Here is a 21,364-nt window from a genome sequence, read left to right on the forward strand (position 1 = left end):
GGCTGCTTGGGTGGGGGGGGTGGGGGGGTCTGCAAATCACACAAACGGCATTAAAGAGCCGTGCAGGGCCAGAACGGTGCGGTCCCAAGTTGAGTCAGGAGACCGCCGAAGTCGGCACATACTGTTCTCCACTCTGACTAGTAGAGCGCTGATGCCCCTGACCCCCCACGTGTCACCCCCCCCATCCTTTTTGCTGCCAGCCAGCATCAAAATAAGGCACGCAGCTCTACAGAGAGACCCTCCGCAGCCTCCGCCTGCTGTCACGAAATCACACCGCCCTCATTTGTGCTTCCGAATATCTAAACTCGCGTGCGTCCTCGGATCACAACAAAGGGAGGGCGTCCGTTCTCCTCTACGTTGAGCTGTTTTTAAAAAAAAAAAAAAAATGCCTCGCAGCGTATGTGCCGTGGAAATGTGTGTGCTTGGAAGTAGGTCATTGATTTGGAACTTGGACACTGATTATGTGCTGGCCTAGAAATGGGCTATAATCGGCGTCTCTCATACCAAAACAGCTTTTCATAAGTGGCTATAAGTTATTCCAAGGTCAGGACAACTGTTGTGTCTCATCGCTCGGCATGTGCAGAACGTCTTTCCTTTATATTGCTCTTTCCAGAATCTGTTCTGTCTTGCGCGAGAGCTCATTGTACGGATGCCGCTGTGGGTGGGGGTGGGGGGGTCTGGGTAGTGTTTAAAAAAGTGACGTGAACGTGCCAGATCTTCCGACATGCCTCGGTCTGTCCTCGATAGGGGTTTGATGTGCTCGTTCGGATGCCAGTTTAGCCACTAATGTAAATATTTGCCGTCTTTGAACAAGTCGGGACGTGAGCTCATCAGGCTCGACGGAGCGTCTCCAGCACGCTCTCCCGAAACAGGAAAAGGGAGTTCTCCCGATGACCACGTTGGGGTGAATCGGGCCGCTCCAAGCTGGAGAATCAACCCACAGCTAGCATTAGCAGAGCGGCGTCTCTTTTTCTGAGGCTCAAAGCGCGGTATTAGCTGTGGATATTTTTGGTTATTTACTTATTTATTATCAAGCAACGCCCTTGGAACGAGGCATGGATGCTGTTTTTGTGAGTAAATTGCAGTTAAGGTTTGTCTCCGCTCGCCTTCTGGGCTGATAGTTAGCTCAGAGAGCCGGTTGTAGCCTTTCAGAGGCGGCTGTTGGAGACCAAACTAACATATTTGCGTACTTCCTGTTCTCTTCTCTCTGCTGAGCGTGGGTCAAGTCCCAACGCCGAGGGCGCGACAGCACAAACGGAGAGCACGTGGCAGCATTCTCGGGTTCGCTCCTGTGTTGTTGCTGCTTTCAGTGATGTTTAGTTGGTTCTGACGGAGAGCAAATGAAGGTCAAGGATGGCCAAAAAGCAAAGCATTGTGGGATGGACCATCCCAGTTATGGACGCGCGCAAGTTTTCGCGCATTCCCTTAAACCGCCGCATTTTAAATGAGCGCTCGTCCCGTCAGCGTTTGCTTTGAGAGGCACGAACCGGCAAGCGGCAAAACAGGCAAAATCCCATCAAGAAAAAAGGAGGAAAAAAAAAAAAAACCCGGCATCAGCTGCAACAGCTGCAGGCGGTGGCACTGGGAGGAGAGGAGGGAGCGACCGGCAGAGGGAGGAGAACAATTGACCAGAAGCGACACGGGAAAGAGAGGTGACCTGATTGCTCAGCTGGCCAAAAGCACGGGAAGGAAGCAGCAGGAAAGGCTGGTCCCCTCAGTCTGGCTCAGCCCTCCGCCGCTCCTGGTGGGTCCCTCTGTGGCCTTCCTCTGCTCCCGTCACCCACCCTCCCCCCTTTTTTCCCGCACTGCTGGCTGTCACGGCTCACTACATCGGAACAAAATGATCAGCCCTCACCTCCTCGTGAACACGGGTCATCGTGGTAGCCATGCAAAGGCTGGGCCCTTTGTATTAGATAGGGATCACTGATATCTGGGGAGGAGGAGAAAGAGGAGGAGGAGGAGGAGCCACGAGCTGTTGGAGGGGGTCAGCCGTGTTTGGGGCCTCGCCAGGAGTGATGAAGAGCAAGTGAAGAAGAAATGAAACGGAACCAATTACCTCTGCTTCCCGTTGAAACCGACCCAGATCCAGAAAATGTAGCTTTTGATTTATATTGGTTACATAACAAACAGAAAACACCTCCAGATTGGAAACAGAAGCCTGACGCTCAGTGAACCCTGACAGATTAACAAAATCTAACAGCGTTTATGTCCTTCGGAGGGCAGAGCGCTGATTGTTCTCTATCAGTTCAAACATCAATTGGATTTGTTTCTCCATCGCGTGACAGTTTTGAGTCTGCAAACGGGGGCTCCGTTCATGCCTGGTGCACCTCCCTGGTTGCACCTTTACACCCAGTCCTTCTCCAGTTTGGAGGCTTGACTCGTCGTGTTGCATTCGAGGAACTCGTCTGCGTTTGGTCTTTCCTCAAGGAACCGCATCGAGTACCTCTTTCATTTCCTGTGGCTCGTCGGGTAATTAATTCTAATCGCAATCATCATAACAGCGTTTCAGATCAAATGCCCCAGAGGGGTCCTTACCAAACAATCTATTCCTCAGAAAAATAAACACCTAATATCTCTCTCTCCCTCTCTCTCCCTTCATTTGGCTTCGGCTTACAAAGAAGAGTGGTGGGTTGTGTGTGAGTGTGTGTATAGTTACCAGAACGTGTGTTTCACCAACAAAGTGAGGGCATTTAGGGTTGGGGTTAGAAGCTGGGGAATGTGTTATGTCAGTGAGAGTCCTTTCAAAGATAGAAGTTTGTGTTTGTGTGTTGGGGGGATGGGGGGGTCCAGAAAATGGAAGGACCTGCACTTTAAATGTGTCCCCATCATTGGGAGTGTGGGGCAGAGGGGGGGGGGGGGGGGGGAGGGTGGAGAGGTTGGTTGGAGACAGGAGGCATCATGTGAGCCAGCAGACAAAGTTTCCAGGAGCTGGAACGAGGTGGCAGAGGCAGCAACGACTGTCCTGCTGTCCATGTCCGGGTGGGGGAGGGGTGGTGCGCTCCAGCAATCAGGATTTGTTGACTAACTAACTCGCATATCAATTTTATTAAGTGAGGGAAACACCTACAACAAACCTTTTGATGATAACAAACATGAATATTTGCCTGTTTTCAGAATCAATGCCAGTCGCAAACACAAAAAAAATCAAGGTATTTTTCAGATCGTAAAAGCACATTTCGATAAACACGGCTTCATTTGGAGGTTTCGGATTTGCATATTGTGATTTTTCCTTCTTTTTTTTTATTAAAAAGCAAAACAGTTCACACAGTTGCTTCTTTGTAAATCCTGTCTTTAAAAACCTGCAGTGAAAGCAATTAACCTTGACGCACGTTTCAGACTTTGCCACATCGGAACCTTGAAGTTGAGTCAATTGGTTCCAGACGGACCTTCAGAAGTCTGTGAATTTTATATTTAAAGGTTAGTATGGGAACGTGAATCAGGATAGTGTGAGCTGCGTGCAGTTTTTTGGTGGAAAAAAAATGCACACAAAATAGCAAGCAGTCATTCTATCTGCAGTAAAGTGCAGCAACAAGCTGCAAATATCTGTCCAAACAAGCTGAGCCAGCCTGTGGTTGCGATGAATGTGGGAGGAAGCAATACAGGGTTAAGCTGTTAGCATGCTATGCTAGATAACCTTCTTCCTCAGCTATTGTTGATAATAATAATGTCAATAATGACAGCAACAGCATGACTACAGAACATATAGTAGTTGCAGCCTTCTGCATGCTAATTAATGGGTAGATCAGGCAGGTTAAGTACCTTGTATATATTTATGATTATACGCTTATAACTAATTTAAACTAGCACATTTTAGAATGTTATTTTGAAGTAAACATTTCTGATATATGACACATATGATATGAGTGGAAAAAAAATCTTTATGTAGTTTAAATTAAACATTTTACAAGCAATTGATTGCACAATGTTATAACCTATAAATAAGGTTATGGGCTAAAACTCAGGGTGACCTTGATTTTTTAGCAACTTTTTAATGTTGCGACGGGTTGTGAGTGATACCTCAGTGAATAACGTGATGATTAAGCATGTAAAAACAGTGAAGAAACTGGAAAGTGGAAAGTGACGCAACAAAATAATAATCATGTGAAATTGTTATTAAAATGTAAATATTGTCCGGCAGCTCGTGCAGCGCGCACCACAACGTGCGCTAAGCTAAAATGACTCCTCGTTGTTTTTGGTAGCCCCACCTTAGCATTTGGCACATCAGAGTCAGAGGGGGGATGGGAGAGCAAGTACGAAGTGAAGAAATATCACAGATGTTAGTCTGCATGAACTCCTTCCCCTTCACAAACCTTCCTGCTCAATCTGGCCTCTTTAGCCCCCCCCCCCCCTTCCCCAAATCACCCCCCTTGCCTCCACAAAAGACAAACGACTTCTTCTAACCTAATTTCGGTTGCAACACGCAAGGGCCTCAACGCCTGCTGGTCAGTCCAGCCCCAGTAGACGCTGAGCAGATTCACGCCACCCCGGGGCCTCGTTGCCAGGTTTTCCCACACACAGCGACTTGACTTCTGACTCTTGAAAGGGTTTATTTTATTTTGTTGTTGTTGTTCGTCTGAAGGAAACAAAATTGCTCCGCATTTTCTCATTTTAGCTGATCTCTTTTCTAGCGTTTTAAAAATGTGTCAGCATGGTGGTTGGTCATTCATTGAGAGTTTTGCAGCAGATGCTGCGGGGCCAGTTGTCTTGGGTCAATTGGATTAGGGTTTCAAACTATGTGTACGCGTCTGGGTTGTGCCTGACGATGGGGGGGATGGGGGGGGGGGGCACTTGTGGGGCCGATGGTGGTGCCGTCACTCATCTGTCTGCTCCCCGGATCGACTCGCTCCGTCCTCCCACTCGTGTTTAATTTAGTTAATGTGAGGAAAACTGTCCTAATCTCAGCACGGTGCGGTGAGGAACCTGTTGAGATGCTGGGAAGAGATAAAGGGCAGGAAGTGGCGGAGTGTCTTTGATTATTTGGCCTTTCTCAATTTCCCGGGGGAAATGTTGCCGCTTCATGGCTGGCCAAATCTTTGCCATGACCAGGAGGGACCTTTGATTGGTTCCTGATGTGTGGACAGCAGTCATGTCTCAGGGGTCCACAGCAATTTATCCAGAGGATATTAAATGACCTAATGGCCATATTATTTGCACGGAACTAACCAGAAGGAATCTGGGTGTTAGCTAAGGTGTTTGAGCCTGAGATGCAATTTACCGCGCTGTCAAAGTCTGCATATTTTATATTCCAGAGGACATTCCGGCGAGTGTTATGCTGTCTTTTCACAGGGAATTTAATTAAATACCCTCATGGGTTTGCATACAAGCGTAGACGAACTGGTCGATTTGGTCTCCTCCAGCGTAATAAAAGCCGTGCTGCATCGATGCTGGCCTTTCTCAACTCTCTTTCTCTTCCCCCAACAGGAACTGGCTAATTTCCTGAACTTGATATACCATTTGGTAGACACGGAGGGAAACATCTGAGAGCGAGGGGAGGGGGAAGCTCAGAGAAGTCTCCTCTTTAAAGGGCTTAATGAGTGTTCAGATCTCTGGGTGGACGCTTTTTAATGTTTCACAGGTGACGCAGGAGTTTTGTTGGGGGTTTTTTTCTCGCTGACTTTGGGGGCACCGAAAAAGGAAAAGTGAGCAGTCAGGAAATTAAAGTTTTGCAGGGTAAAGCAGAGAAAGAACCTTTTTTCCCCTTTCTTTCACAGCTTCATTCGCTTTCACTCTTTGCACATCCGCATCAACCAGCACAGCCTTCAGACGCAGAAGAATCTGGTGCTGATCTTAACTCCTTCGTGCTTTCGCGTCTCTTCTTCTCGCTTTGGCGGCTGCAACGCGTCAAAGGTCACAACCTCAACTGGAGGTCACCCCCCTTGTAGCCTGGGGATCCACAACATGACCCCTCCCTCCAGACGGAGCCACCTTCCATTTCGCTCCTTCACTTTCTGTTCTTCCTGGGCCTACACGGCGGACGCGTGTTTACCTTCCTGCGTCGACTCCGGCGATCCCTCCGATGACCTCGGAGCTTCCCTCATCCGGGCTCTGTGCCGCTGCGTCTCTCAACGACTTTGGTTACTTATGGTTAGCTTTTTTCCCTCTCCAGTGCGGGTGCAATAAAAATAAGAATAATTTCCAGACAAAGCACTTGTCTGCCTCTGTACAGCTGGAACATTAAACTTGTGTAGAGTATTACTTGAGCCTATTGATCGGAGTCCTCTGCAGTAGAGAGGGCAGTGTGCAAAATCAATGCTTTATTTTCTCTTAGGCCAGCTATGTTCTGCCTTACCGCCCCCCCCCCCCCCCCACCACCACCACCACCCTTTGAAAATGAGAGGAAAACAAGAGAGAAGCCATTTACTTCCACTGTGTTTTCATCCTTTCCGCCGACTTCAGTGACTCATTCCCGGCGACCGCGGCCTCGTTCTTTGTCGCCCCTTCCGGTCTGCTCCACACTCTCGTTATCTTCACGATGGTCGCGAGCGTGAATCCACCTCTTTGTAGTGGTGGGTGTGATGTCATGCTTGTTTTCACAGTGGTTGCACTCTGATGTTTTGTGTGACAGTATGTCACGCTGGTTCATGTCTCAGAGGGCGTGTGTTCCGCCTGTGGCTTGTTTTAGGATGTCTGGCTCTTATTGTTCTACCAGGACTTATTGATTCTTTTTATCCAGACCCAAAACGGCTAGCCAACATTGAGAAGGGCCACAAATTAGCTCTGTTTTTAAAGTGTCTCCAGTAGAAGCTCAAGATTTTGCAGAAACCAGCAATATTCATTTACAAGCTATGAATATTTAACTCTATTTAAAACAGCCGTCGAAAATAGGTGTTTTTTTAAAACTAGCATACAGGAACAGCAGGTTTTACATCTTTCCATGTCGATAACTCTCAGCTAAAGTTGGCACTTTCCAGTCTGTTTTCTCTTTAAATGCGTGTGACTCTTCCAATTTCAATAGCCAGAGGTAGAGCGCCACTTCTGTCTGGAGTTATTCGGCTTCTGGATGTAAAATATGGAAATACAGATGAAAGCTTTATTTCAAACGACTGTGCCTAATAGTACCCGTCCTGCAGAGGGCTTGAATCTGAGCTGCAGCCTTGGTTGAAGCCTGAGACAAAAAAGGGGTCAGCGAACAGGAACCTGGCCGGTGACAGGCCGCCTGCGTGTGGAGCTGCCTCGCTAACGAGAAGCCATTGTGCCCTCGGTGAAGGTTAACTCTCTGATTCAGGGAGGCAGGAAGCGTTAGCTGCCTCCCCTGCACTTTTCCCATCCGCGGCCTCTGCCAAGCCTCGGCAGAACAATCCAGCCCCTGTGACTGAGGAGGAGGGCGGGAAAGAGAGGGAGTCAAAGGGAAGACCAGAAAGGGGGGGGGGGGGACTTTAAGAGTCGAGAGTTCCAGATCTACAGGGTAACATCAGGCTCCTACGTTATGCAAGCGTTCCCTTTTTTTCGCCTCACCCCGGCCAGATTGCGTGAAGCATGATGGTAATGAAGAGCATTGGGTTTTCGCCCTCTTCACCAAAACAGCCTCAATTTGAGGTAACTCTGACATCTCCCCCAAACGCTAAAGTGGTCCTTTGAGGCAAGGCTCCATCAGGTTTAAGATCTACACACACCCAGACGCACATCTTATGAATTGCACCTCCTAACTGCCCTCTGACGCGAAAAAAAAACCTTCAAAAATGCTCACACAGAGAAAATAGATATCGCAGAGACTGCGTGTAGCGTGTGCTGACACACACACACACACAAAACATGTCATAGCGAATCAGCAATCGCATCTTTGTTAAATTATCCAGGAAATTGTTTGGGGTGCTTTGATAACGCAGGTGTTTATATGGTAATACCTTCTGGAGGCTGGATAAGAATGAAACAATAAACTCATTTGGGTGTTACAAGAAGAAATGAGAGCCAGCTCTTGTGCACACACACACACACAAACACAGACACATGCGGCACCAGCAGTAGCTGAACTATCTGAAGAAGTCATTAAGAAAAGGCCTGTGTCAGCTGCCGTAATGAGCCGCCCTGATGCGCGTGAACCTGCGCTGAGTCGCCCGTGCAGAGGCCAGTTCATCTCCCTGACTTCCGAGCTAAAGACCACAGGCTAAGCAAGAGGAGAGGACTCTGAAAAAGCGGTTGCTTCGCTCCCGCTTCGAATTTAGCAACCAATATTACAGGTTAATGTACAGTATAGGTTTATAGGTTTTGTCCCAGTTCTCATGAGATTGCGCAATATTCCCTCGCATTAAAGTCTTTCTTTTGATCGACGCAAAACTTTATTGCTTTGCGTCTTATTACATCTAATAAATCCCCAAGCCATTGGGCGGCCACCTTACTGCCATTTAAGATCCCCTTTTCAGACCACCTGGATTTTTAAAAAGCGCATTTGCTTTATTTGACCTTGTCAGACAGGGTTTGGTGCGTTACAGTTGTGCAATAGCCAAAAAAAAAAAAACCCACACGTCGGATGCTGAGATCCAAACTGCTGAGGACGGGTAGAACACACTGTTCCGCCGCGCTGTCCGGGTAAAGAGCGACAGACGAGCGAGGTGTGAACAAAGACGTCCGTCCACAAAGGTGCCCTCGCTCATCTGATCCTGACACGTGTCTCGCACAAAGGAAGCGCTGGGCTCAGCGTGCATGCTGCCGGCCTGCCTCTCCTGGTGGTCTCTCGCCGCCTCCGTCCCTCCTTTAACAGTGTTCGTACGCCTCTGTGACCCCTCCGAGAAAGGCGAGGGTGAGTTGATTTTAATACAAAGCTGTGGACAGTAACATAAAAATCCCTGCAGGGAGCTGAAGCATTAATCCTGCGTCCACAATGAGGACAGATGACGTTTTTTTTTTTATTAAGAGATTGTTTTTAATGTCTTGGGACCACAAATTACTCGCAAAGATCCTCATGAAAGATTCCTCAAATACCCAGATGAGTTGTAATGCCTCATCTCTGATACGAGCAAAGCGATCTTCCTCTCTATCTGGGCTCGCCTCATTAAAAATACATGTTCTGTACTGAAGCCGACCCATGAAAAGGCTGCACGCCGCTGTTCGACTAGGAGGCGTAGAGCGACCTTTACCGCCTCTGGTCTCGATGGAATATTCCATCCAATCAGCGTGTTCTAATTGCCAGAGTAGCATTTATTTCCTAAAGTCGAGGCATTGTTACTGTTAGTGGGCGGGGCCTACGCCTGTCACTCAGCTTCCGTCTGAACTTCACAAATCTGAGCCCCGTGAATCACAGACACTTGTTTAGATGTGGTTTATTTATTCAAGAAGCGCCTCTCCCTGAATCTGGAGATATGACTGGTACGGACCTGCTTATCAGCGGCGCGGGCCTTGCGCGCCAGAGATAGCGTGCAGCCACTGCGTCACAGAAAGCGGGCGATTGCAGGCGCACCCAGCAGTCAAACTGTGTTCCATCTCCTGTACGTCAGTCACGGAGCGCCGTGGCCCCCTTGCACACACCAGCAGCCGAGCTCAACTTCTTGTATCGGTCCTGCGTTGTCCCAGTTTATGCTGGTTGAGGGTCCTCCGGCCGGAGCAGCTACGCCAGTCAGTGATCCTGACATGATTTTAAGTTAACACAGGAAACCCACAAGGAAAAAACCCTAAGTGTGTCGCTGAGGACACTCGAACGCAAAATCTAAAGCTGGTTTCCTTCAAAAGCAGGTAAGTGGATTGGGAAATTGAGGAGCTTGAATTGGTAAATTTGGCTGGAATAAATCTGAGGGGATACTCAATAACAAGCCGTTGTTATCGTTATCAAAGCTACGAGGGTTTGCACAGAAGAAGAGTTGTTTTTTTATTGGTCCCCCAATTCCATTGAGTCACCTGAGATAATGATGAAGATGATGATGATGATGATGAAGAAAACAGCAGTTGGCTGATGAAACGGGCTGAAATGGATATCAGGGCAACATCAGCCACAATTAAAGGTGTATCCAGAGATTGTAGGCTAGATGGTTATTAAAGATAATTAGCAGGACTTCTGCTTTATTTTCAACAAGAGAACTAGAGATGTGTTTAAAAAGCATCTACAAATATTGGTGGATCAATAAATTGGCGCTGAAATTGGAATTTTTGTCGTCCTACTTAATAAGGATGCTTGACCATTAAGAAGTAATGTACCGATGGAGGCCGACCCGCGGCGATATTTACACGAATAGCTTCGTTTTACGTAAAAACACAGTGGTTATTGTCATATAATGCAAAAAGCATTAATGTGGCCGCTCCGGTCAGGACGCAGTTGAACGGGTCCCTGTGACTGACAGACCATTTCGGTGCCATTAATATTGCCCCATTTTGGCTTTGCTTTTCTTGTTGTCTTGTTGTGTTGTCACGTGTTAAATCCTTGGGCCTGAGGGTCTCCGCGCACGTCCAGGATCTCTCGCTCTCTATCGAACGGAAGAAAAGCAAGTTTTTGGGTTGAGTTCAGTGATCAGCAAACGTTTGATTGACTCCCGCCAGAGGTTCTGTCGTTAAACGCCAGGATGGACTCTGCCTAACTTCTCCCTGTTAAAAAAAAACCCTTCTAAATGGGAAACACATTTTCTTCCTTATTTGCAAATGTTGAATGAAGACAGTTGCCATGGTGACAGCCATCGGAGGCTGAAGCCTGGTTTGAGGCCAGAGGGGCAACAGGAACAAAGTGGCTGCTAATGGTGAGATGGTACAGAGAGGGTTAAACCCGGCTGGTGTTTTCGCGCCCGCCGACTCGCTCCCGACGCAGCAAATGGTCGCTCTGGCGCCGCACCCTCGCATCAGCGCCGGCTAATGAAACAAGAATCATCTCACTAAATTATCCCAGCGCTGCTGACAAAATTACCTCAGAAATCTCGATTTTAGGCGGCTATTTTGTGCTGTTTTGCTCCGCATCTGCTTTATAAAGGCCGCGTGGAGACTTTCAGCCCCGCGCCAATCAAAATGCAGATGTCTCCACAGCACGGCGTCCACCCAGGAGAATTTAAGCTGAATACTAAGCAGGAGGAAGCTCCAGGTTTCTGCTTTTGATACACAAACGGGGAAGCAACACCGGGCACGGTGCTTAGATCGCTCTTACGTCCAAATCTGGGTTAAGTTACCTTTCAAATTCCACTCAGAATCACACGCGGCGAGTAAAGCCGTCAGTTTGTGGAAGTTAAGCAGGAGCAAAGATGCGCTGGAGGTGGGGGGACGAGGTGCCTCTGTACGGGGAGACTAATAATAGAGAAAGTGATGGTGTGGGACGGCCTGGCTGAATCACGTCCCATAATCATTGGTTCACCTGCCGATGGAACCTGTGTTTAAATGGGGATGGGCCATAACAAATTACAGGGGAAGAGAGGGGGGGGGTGACCTCTGACCCCTGACCCCAAGCAGGGGGGCTGGATGACTGGGCCTCAATACACTCATAAATGGTGAGGCAGCGTCAGCAGCTGAAGGCAGACGTTGGTGTTCAGGGTATTCCCGGTGATATCGGCACAGTTTCTAATCCAGATCTTCATCTGTACAATTCCGATCTGATGGGATGTGACTGGAATCGATCGGTGACCCCCCCAGGAAAACCCAGGAAATATTGTATACCGTGCAAATCAGATTTTCCGCTGCTCGTTAAGTTAATTGTGTGAGTGGAATCAGGACCTAATAAGCATTTTTTTGCCAATTCAGTACTTTGTCATCAGTATTATGACAGTCGGATGTGTTTTAATGATTTTTCTCGGCTGGGGAAAAAAGGCTTCAACGCAAAAAAACAGGGAATGATGGATAACGTGCGTAATTTCCAATGAACGGAACGGGAGATTTCTGATCACACGCAAGCACATGAGCGGGAAACACAGTTCCAGCACACGCTGGTGCTTCCAAGCTCCTTCTTTTGTGTCAGAATCACAAGGCCCTCTGCACAAGCAGCAGCATCTTAGTTGCTAGCGGTTGCTAACATTGCGCACATCTGTGGACTGATTTTGTCGAGGTTGGCCTTCCCGCCCATTTCATATCTTCCTGATTCTTTTCCGTGTTCCCTGTGAAGCATTCAGTCGTGCGATGAAAGAGATCTAGGGCATTGGAAGGCCCCCGGAATGATATCTACAATATCCATTTTCTTCCTCTACAGATGACGACTAGATAGGCTCCCCAATTTGAATTTAAATCTCCGGGAATTGGCCGCGGCCTCCAAGGCACGTAGCCGCGTCTCAAACAGCCGCCGCTCAATATTATAACACAATTTGTATGTTAAAAAGGTGGCCCCCATTGTTTGGATGTGCGTCTAAGTGTCAGAGTCTGTGTGCACGTATGTGTTTGTGTTTATGTCCATATCGACCGGCGCTGGATGTGTCGCTGACAGCCCTGCCTTTCCAGCCTTTGTGTCGGGGAGGGGGGCGCCTACTTGCTTTCAATCCATTATTGACTAATCTCATTAGCTGAGGATCCTAACGCTGAATGAGCCTCAGAAAGTGACCCCCCCCCCCCCCCCCCTCCTTCTGCTCGGGATGCGCGTGCATGCAAACACCCTCACGCACACTCACACATATGGATGCCTCAGCAGAGGGAGTCATTTGTAATTATAGAAATCAGTGTTGAAAGAAGCAGTATTTTATTGTCCTTAATTAATCATTTTAATTAAGTGACTGCCTATCTGTGCTTTCTAATGGATTAGCCACTTGTATGTTCAGCGCTTTTAGCTTACGCCCCGGCGTTTGTGCCCTCTTTGTCCCGCGGTTGCTTGTGCTGCTCGTGGATCACCTGCGTTGCTGTGGCTATCAGCGCTCTCCTGACAGATAAATATGTACAGTTAGGGGGGGGAAAGAAAAAACAAGAGTCCATCTGGTTTGTGCGTTATAATAGCTTGTAAGTGTGTTTTTGCTAGCAGGAGGTGATGCACACCTCTGCAGCATCCCCCAGCAGACCACTGCAGAGATGCATGATCCAGTCTGCCCGGAGCTGCTCACAGTTCAGCAGGAGGATACGGAATGTCTTTTTCCGCCTCTCGCAGCATTCATTTCCTCCTTTTCCCTGATCCGCTGCCTCTCGCGCGTTCCCAGCCCCTCGTCCATCTGCCGGCGTGCTCGGGTGTGTGTCTCCTACACTTCTAGAAATGCTTCCGCAGGCAGCGTTGTTTATGTTCACCTGTCAACCTCCCTGATGGATGATGGGGAGTCTGTTGCGCGCTTGCAACTGGAGCCGGCTTGCAGCTAAATTGCACACATAAACTAAAAATATGGGATTATCATACAAACCACTGATCCACAGATCACGCCACAGCTCTTAAAGGTTTAAAATATTGGTGCAATCTCTGATTAGAGGCTGTGATTGTCATGTGTCGTGTGCAAAAGCGCCTGAACGCATATGCTGCTGATTGTGTAACTCTAGCATTTAATATTTATCTGGTTCTATTTTTAGCGCGCTGTGCGATTATATAAAATGTGGAGTCTTATCGCGCCGCTAACACGTGACCTGCGTTGGCACATTCGGAGACAACGGTGAGACAACGAACCGCGATGCGTCCACGAGGGAGAGGACGTCGAGTGGATGCCTTCACCCTCGGATCGTGGGACCGTTTCCCCCCTCCAGGATGATCGCGTCTTCCCTTCCGCAGACTCGCCGCATGAAATTTGAGGCTTCCCAAAAGCAACCAATTGCCCACCAAATTAGAGCAGCGCATGGCGGACGGGTGGACCGAGCGAGAGTGGTCCTCCTGATTTCAACAAGACTTTATTTTAAGTTTGGAATAGCCAAAGGTTGGGGTGAGATATTTAGTTGTGATGGTGAGGGTAGAGATCGGGGTTGGGAAATGCAGTATGTAGTCCCAGAGCTACAAACATTTCTGTGTGTGTGTGTGTGTTTGCCTTGTCGAGAAGATTTGTGACACAAATTTACAGCGACCCGTGTTACCTAACCTCGATATCACCCCACCCCCCCCCCCCCCCCCCCAATGCTGTCACACGCAGCAGACTGCATATTTTGCATACAGACGCTCTCGGCGTGGTCGTGGACGTGTGGTTTGTGTGGGTTTTGGGGAAAGGGGAGGGGCCACCTATTGGAGGATCAAGAGTCTGCCTGTCTGGTAATGTGTTGTCAGTTAGGAAATCCAGATCAAACAGGTGCAGGGAATGGCCCCTCGCTCGCCCTCTCTAAGCACTCTCCTCTTTTTAATTGAGCACATTTGCGGAATGAGAAACTTCTCCCTGGAGGGAGCGATGGCTGCAGATACAAGGAAGCTGTTAACACGGGATCGGCCTGCAGTGCGAGGTTATCAAACAGTCCCTTGTTATCAAAATACAAATATATATATGTACAGCACATACCTTTTATGAGTTATGCCAGTTCCAAGATCATCACAGAGGTGCGAGGCGTGCGTGAGAGAGGCGCGAGCGTGCGATCACAGTTGCCTTAATAAAAGATTAATTGCATCAGTAAAAGCCGAGAGCTGAAAATGACACTGTAGGTTGTGGCGAATGTTAGCCAGCACATACAGTTAAATACTAGCATACGGAAACACGAACCGCGACGCCATCGTTAGCCGCAGCTAGCACAGTTCACAACCAATTGGTGTTTGTTTGCTAGATCAAATCCCACTTTTTTTGCGGGTTTTCTTGGTCTAATATTGCTTTTTTTTTTAAAGATGGTGACAGTAGTTGGAGCTGAGATCCAGAACCTGGTCTCACGGAGTATTGAAATGGAGACGTTAGCGAGGCAGTGCTTCCCGCTGTCACTGGGATGGCGTGACTTCTCGGGCTTCTCCAGTGAAACAGAGAGTGCTCATGTTGCTGCTGTCCATCAGTGCCCGCACAGGTTGAGCTCATGCACTATTTAAAACCCCTCCCTCCCCCTCGCTCTGCATCACCCTCCTCCCCTTCGCTCCCAGTCATCAAAGGCGAGAGGTCACCAGCACAATGGAGACGAGGAGATGCTCCATCCCCGCCCCCCGCCCCCACCAATAACTCCATCCAAACACACACGCAAGTCAGCGGGCGCACACAAAAAGCCTCTAACTTATCACCGTCACACGCAGACATGAACACACACGTGTTCCCCTCGCAGACTTCTTTGAATTCCTTCCCATGTTCCTTGCAGCTCGCCTGTCACTCCCCCCCCCCACCAGCACTATCAGTCTCCCTCTCCCAGACCTCGTAATGGCTCCTCTTGAGCAGCGGCTGCGTCTGGGGCTCCCGCTGTTCCAAAGTTTTAGCTGGCCGGATTAAGTGTGGTATGCGGGAAATGAACAGACACTCACAGGAGGGACACATGAGCCGATACACAATAAAGCAGGAGACCTGTGTGGTGCATTTGGGGGGGGGATCTTGGTACTAAGGTTCATCCCATAGTGCAGCAGTTAACGGGTACCCGCACGGCTCTCTGATTACATCATCGTTGTCATCGTCACATGCCTCCAAAGTTCCTGGAGGATTGCGGAGCACAAAGGGGAGACTGACAGCAGACGGCGCGGATGATAGATCGCGGCGGCTGCGTCCACGCTCGTGTGGCTCGTCTGTGCCGCCTCCAGCACCTCCAGACAGGAGCACCCCCCCCCCACACACACACACACACACACCAGGGAACTAATGCACACACAAGGGTGGAAGGAATTAAAAAGTGTAGCTTTTGGGGGAGGCCGAGTAGAAGGAGTGTGACAATGCTCCTCTTGTTGGAGGGAGCTGCGGCAGGGCCGTGCACAGAAGCAGCTGGACTCCCGCATAAATCCACTGAATGAACCGTCTGACTGCACTCTCTTAATCAGTTATTGTGCCTCTGATACACGCATAGCGTTCAGGTCTCACTACAACATTCTGTATATTCTGTTTTTGGGGCGTTTCTTGGATCGCGACTACCAAATCTGTGGTTAAACAGGAAAACCGTTTGTATTTTTCTCTAACTGATCATTGTTTTGGGCCCCAGAGAGCCTGTCCCTTTCTCCCAGATTATGGGCAGCACTGCCTGGTAGCTAAGCGAGTTGGAGGGTGGGGAGGGGTGGACTTGTTTGTGAAGAGAGCCTGGCCCCCATCTGCTTTTGTCCCCCCCCCGCACACACACACACACACACACTTCTTTTTTTCAGTCCCAGGCCTCTGAGATTCGGTGAAACGTTACACTTGGTTAGAGAGGAGATATTGCTTAGGCCCGTCTCTGATCCCAAACCCTCTGTTTTCTTCCTGGGCTGCTGATGCTGGAGATGTTGCATTTTCAAGTGCATATGGTTGGGGGGCTTCAGGCACCCCATTTCCCCACCATTGCGGTGCTCCTTTTGCTTTTCTAATCATGCTGCAGATGTGCCTGATGGCTGAGCACTCCCTGTATACTGAACGAGGGGCTCCCACAGGAATCCAGGAGGCTCGCTTATGTGAGCTGTCGTAGGAGAAAAAAAAAACAGTGTGAGGGCAGGGAGGTGAGGGGAGAGGGGTATTGGGAGGGGCAGGAGCCAGTGCGGGTCAAGCTGATAGAGAGGGAGGGAGAGAGGAAAAGAATGGGAGATGGAGAAAGACAGAGGGCAAGAGGGAGAGACCACTGAACAGCAACCAACGCAGCAGGGATCTGAGGATTGAATGTGAGCGCACACGCGCGTGTGTGTGCGCACGTGTGCTCGTGTGAGTGCAAGCCCACCCTCGTTCACGTTTACTGACGGAGCTGCCGACCAAACCGCATTAAATAAAAGAAAGCCATTCCCAAGCCTGTTAAGGAGCCAGCGTACGTGCGTGCGTGCGGTCGAGTGGCTGAGCGTCCATACGTGTGTGCAGCAGAGGATCGGGGCGATGGAGAAGGAAGGCGACGGAGGGGGTGGGGGGTGGGGACAGGCGGGAGGCGGCTCACATTATCCTCCGTGCCAGCTCTGGATGGAGCCCACTGAGGATTACGGCACATTCTGCAAAGCAACAATGGGAGCGACGCGCATTCGTACACATTTCCATCCGCTCGGCTTTTTCCCTCCATCAAACAAACGCAGCTTTGTCCATGCTGCCGGACTGGCCACTTACCAGGCAGACACCTGGAGCCCCTCTCCTAAAGAACCCCCCCCCCACTGCTGCACAAGAAGTAGGGGCTCCTCTCAGCATTGGGATAATTAGAGAACTTTTCACGCCGGCTGGAAACAAGCCTTATCTCTGAATCAGTGCTCATTATAATCACGGAGGTGAGAAGATGCTTCCGCTCTTCCTGCTCCCCCCCTCGCCTTTATCGCCCCCCCAAGCAAGTGCTGCAAACAGCCGAGCCCTTGTCAATGATGGGGCAGATTAGACATTTATTGCTTAATTCACCCACAGTAGACGACAAGCGCGGGTGTCATCACCTTGAACGCGGCGTCCCAGCGCGCTCCCATGAGGTGCGAGCGTCTTGCTGATCTTTCTGCTTGGGCCACTTTGTTCCGTTTTAATCGTGTCAGCACTGCTTAGAGCTTTCGATTAGCGTTGGGTGTGCTTGTGTGCATGTGCGTGTGTGTCTGTGTGTGTGTGTGTGTGTTGGTCATTTTACACGGCTCTGCAGAGGTGTGACACCCTGCCTGTAGTGTTGTTGTAAAGCACATTAGCAGACTGAAGGTGTTATGGTATCATGGTGCTGGAAAGGTGAGACTGTGTGTGTGTGTGTGTGTGTGTGTGTGTGTGTGTGTGTGTGTGTGTGTGTGTGTGTGTGCCTGTGTGTGTGTGTGTGTGTGTGGCCAGCACAGCATGGTCCTTGTGTGCAATAATTAGAAACAGGAAGTGTTTATTTAAACTGTGCACTGTTCTCGTGAAGGTGCTGCCTCAGCTCCGCAGAGGTGGGCGGAGCCTTGCGTCCCACTCATGTCCACACACTTTCACAGGCGTCCACAGGTGTGGACCCAACACGGATAAGGTCACACAAGTTGAGATAAAGCAAGAAGAGGACATTGAAATCGTATCAGCCCTGTATGATATAATCTGTTTGGTCTCTGAGTCGGGTCCCTGTTGGACAGATCCGGCTTGTGTTGAGGAACATCCTCGTTTCTTCTGTCTTCCTTTTCACTTTTGCTCATCCTCCCCCCAACTGACGGGGACAATCCTTGTCCATGTCCGTCATGTCTTCCAGGCGGGAGAATCTATATTCTTTCTCTGTGCGGCTCTATTATGATCATTTATTGCTTTTGCCACAACAAAAAAATCATTTCAACGTTCTGTTGGTCTCTCATTTCACTGCTTGATGGAAGCTGCTGAGGGCAACAATGTCTCCGGACTAGATTGAACTTGACTGGTGACAGCAGCTTGTCCATGATGTTGATGATTAAAAGGGTGCTGCCTTTTATGTACCTTTGATGTCTGCCTTCTCTTTGACACCATCCCAGAATGTCATCAAAGCACCACAATTACATCATCATACTTTTGGATACAGAAATTGAATATGCCGTAGGTTTTACCTTGACTTTTCCCAAATTCCATCATGCGCTCGATCCCAAAATATCACTAATGCGGTTAAACAATATGATGTTTGATTAAATGAATCAAACATCGGAGCTACAATGAGCTGGCATCTCATCCGATGTGCACCTGCCTTGCCCAAAGGCCGCTAAGATCGGCCGCTTTATGTACAATAAATCCTCCAATTTATTTCCACTATTCCTCTTTTTATTTGCTAATTCAGCATCAAAGCTCCGGGCCTCGGGCCGTACTTGTTGGGCGCCTCAATTACGAACAGCAAAGGTTTCGTGCACGCATGCTTGTCTCAATGTGGAGTTCAAGTCAGGAAAGAGCATTGGGATCTTCATCTTAATCCAATCTAATCAAGAAGGCTTATTTCTGTCTGTCAGATTTGTATAGAGTTGCGATGTTTCCAGAGCTCAGCAGCAACTCCATCGAGCTCGCTCACTTCCTGCGCCGTCGCCACAACCATGAAAACGAGGCCCACTTTATTTGGAACTTGAAATAGTGCTTTAGCATCGCCGCGCGGGACCCCAGAGGAGGCCGTGTTTGTTCGCCAGGCATTTATATGAATAAATTAAACGTGTTTACTGCTCTCCTGCACCTTGACAGCTCGGAGCGCGCGTGAAGCGCCGAGGGTTCGTGATCCATTTGTTCTGCTGTGATGGCGGGATAAAGCTTATCATTGTCTCCTCTTCTCCCGCTCCGACCGTTTTCCTCCTGCAGAGAGGCGCACGTCTCATCTCTGTTACATTAACAAACTCCCGTTTGAAGATGCGGCGTCGGGTTTTAGGGGCGTCTGGAATAATGATTCCATTACAAACGGTGCGATTGCGACGTTCCCCTCGCGCTCACTGGTGATAATGCTCTTAGCGCCGCCGTCTTCCAGTTGTCACTCTCGGCACACTTTTCTTATTAAATTATATCCGCAGCCTTTTACGCTTATGTAAGTTACAAACGCGGAGTGTCCTGGCCTCTGCGCGCGCCTGCGTGGAAAAGGGAGCTTTTAAAAGTGTCGGCACAGGAGGGAACAAAAACATTGTTTTACCCTGGAGGTGGGCTGATCGCACTGTGAAAAGCCCATTTGAAGAGGTAGGCCTCATCTGTCACTGGGCAATGGAGGAGGCAGCCATGCAGAAGCTCCCTGATTATAAAGAGATAATTTCATCCAATCCTCCGGTGGTGCTCCATCACCTTGCCTCCATCCTCCACTGCCTTTCATATTTGTTCCCCCGCCTGCATCTCTTCACCCGTTTCGTTTTATTACAGCTCCCACTCAAATACATATATTTTAGCTCCCTCTTGAATAGCAAAGCAACGCTGCCCCCCCTCTGCCCCCCACCACCACCCCCTTTGTTGTGCAGGAATCCACCTCTCTCAACTTGTTGTGTAACGCCGGCTTGGTTGATTAGCAAATTTATGCGCAAATGGATGCCATTTCAGCCCCAACGTCTGCGTTGGGGCTCTGTGGGTCTGGTCTAACATGAAGTACACTTAAATACGGCTCATAATTGCATTTTCCTGCATTCTTAATGTGTATTTCATATCATTGTGTTTGTATTGATTACAATGCTGCGTGTTTTACTGACAGCTGGTGTATTTTTTATAATAGGGTTTCGATTTGTGATCAATATGTGTTGTATTAAACGCTTTACATGCGAAGCTGAAATCATCTGAAGTTTCTCTTCCGCAAAATCATGAACACACCGTCAGCCCAGAGGTTGCAAAATGTTGGATTGGTGTGTTCCAACTTGTCGTGCGCTCTTTTTTTGACCCTTAATCTGCTTTTGATCATCGGCGGGGCGACAATATTCATTTAAGGTTTCATTTTCTTTCAGAAGTCAACATGTCATCTCTTTTTTTTTTTAACAAGAAGGTCGACATGTGTTTAGCTGAAAACACAACTGTGATGCGTTTATTGTTTTTTAACGTCCCATTAGTCAAAGTCACCGTTGGAGGCAGGAGATGACATCGAGCGGTAGAAACGGGGAGAGGAAAGGAGAGCGAGGGAGAGAGTGACAGCGAGGGAAGAGAGACAGCGAGAACAGGTCGACCTGCTCATCAATAACCACAAGGTCAGACAGGCAACGTTAGGCTGAGTGGGCCCTGTTAGGAAGCAGCAGCTGAGGATTTGTAGGGCTTGTAAAGGCTTAAAGCAACACTGCTCAGCCTCCGTTGTGCCTTTGAAGGGCCAGGGAGACACCTGCTGGTGGCTGCATGGCACTGAGGTTCAGGGACGGAGCCTCAGCTGGAAGAGAGCAAGGACGTGCACACTTAAGTGGGTGATGATTTCAGAACAGCTTCTATTTCTGTCTCAGAGTCAGGAGGTTTTACTACATTTATATTTAAAGCCCGTTTTTGTCAGTCAGCCCTTGACGACGGCGAGCCTCAGAGGCTGCGCGAGTCAATTTTCCAGGTGCTTCCCAAACAAATGTTTGTCCATCTGCAAATATGGAGTGAGGTTAAAGACAAAACCCTCCTGGGGTGTCTCTTTTTCTGTAGGAGCTTTTTAATTTATGGAGAGGAATGCACTAGCGTGCCCTTGTCTCCTCTCAAGTACAGGCATGAGCAGCTCCAATAGGTAGCATAAAAGCTCTTTAGCTGTCTAGTGGAGTAGATTACCGGCCCTACCGTTAAATCCAGCTAGAGACCCCTAAGTGAGCATTATCAGTGTGGTGCAGCACGCCGCCTCCTCCGTCTCTGTCTCTCTCTCTCGTCCTCTCTTTCGCTCATCTCAGCCGTACTTTGCCCGCCAAAATGTTTCACCCAGTTATGTTAATGGGGAAAGATTGCACGCAGGTGGGAGGGGCCTAATTGCTGCACCACAGGAACAGGAGCAAGTAACGGGAAGACTGAGCTAATGCAGGGGGCTCTTTCAGGTGACATAATGTTGAGCATGTTAGGTTAGAGATAATTGTTAACCAAAGGTTACCTAATGGCCGAGAAACGTAAACAGAGCGCTACGTGCCAACTAAATGGCCTCAGAGGCCTCTGTGATGCAGTGCTCTGAGGTGGTGCTGGGAGACGCCACG

At 49.0% G+C, this 21,364-nt stretch overlaps 1 protein-coding gene across 3 annotated transcripts in view; it reads left to right on the forward strand.

The window, feature by feature from the left end:
- The window catches only part of LOC101063332 (zinc finger MIZ domain-containing protein 1), an 80,826-nt gene that overhangs the window by 30,291 nt on the left and 29,171 nt on the right, over positions 1 to 21,364 (forward strand). The gene's annotated exons all lie outside the window — the stretch shown is intronic.

The sequence above is a fragment of the Takifugu rubripes genome, chromosome 1 (genome assembly GCF_901000725.2).
Source record: "Takifugu rubripes chromosome 1, fTakRub1.2, whole genome shotgun sequence".
Lineage (NCBI taxonomy): Eukaryota > Metazoa > Chordata > Actinopteri > Tetraodontiformes > Tetraodontidae > Takifugu > Takifugu rubripes.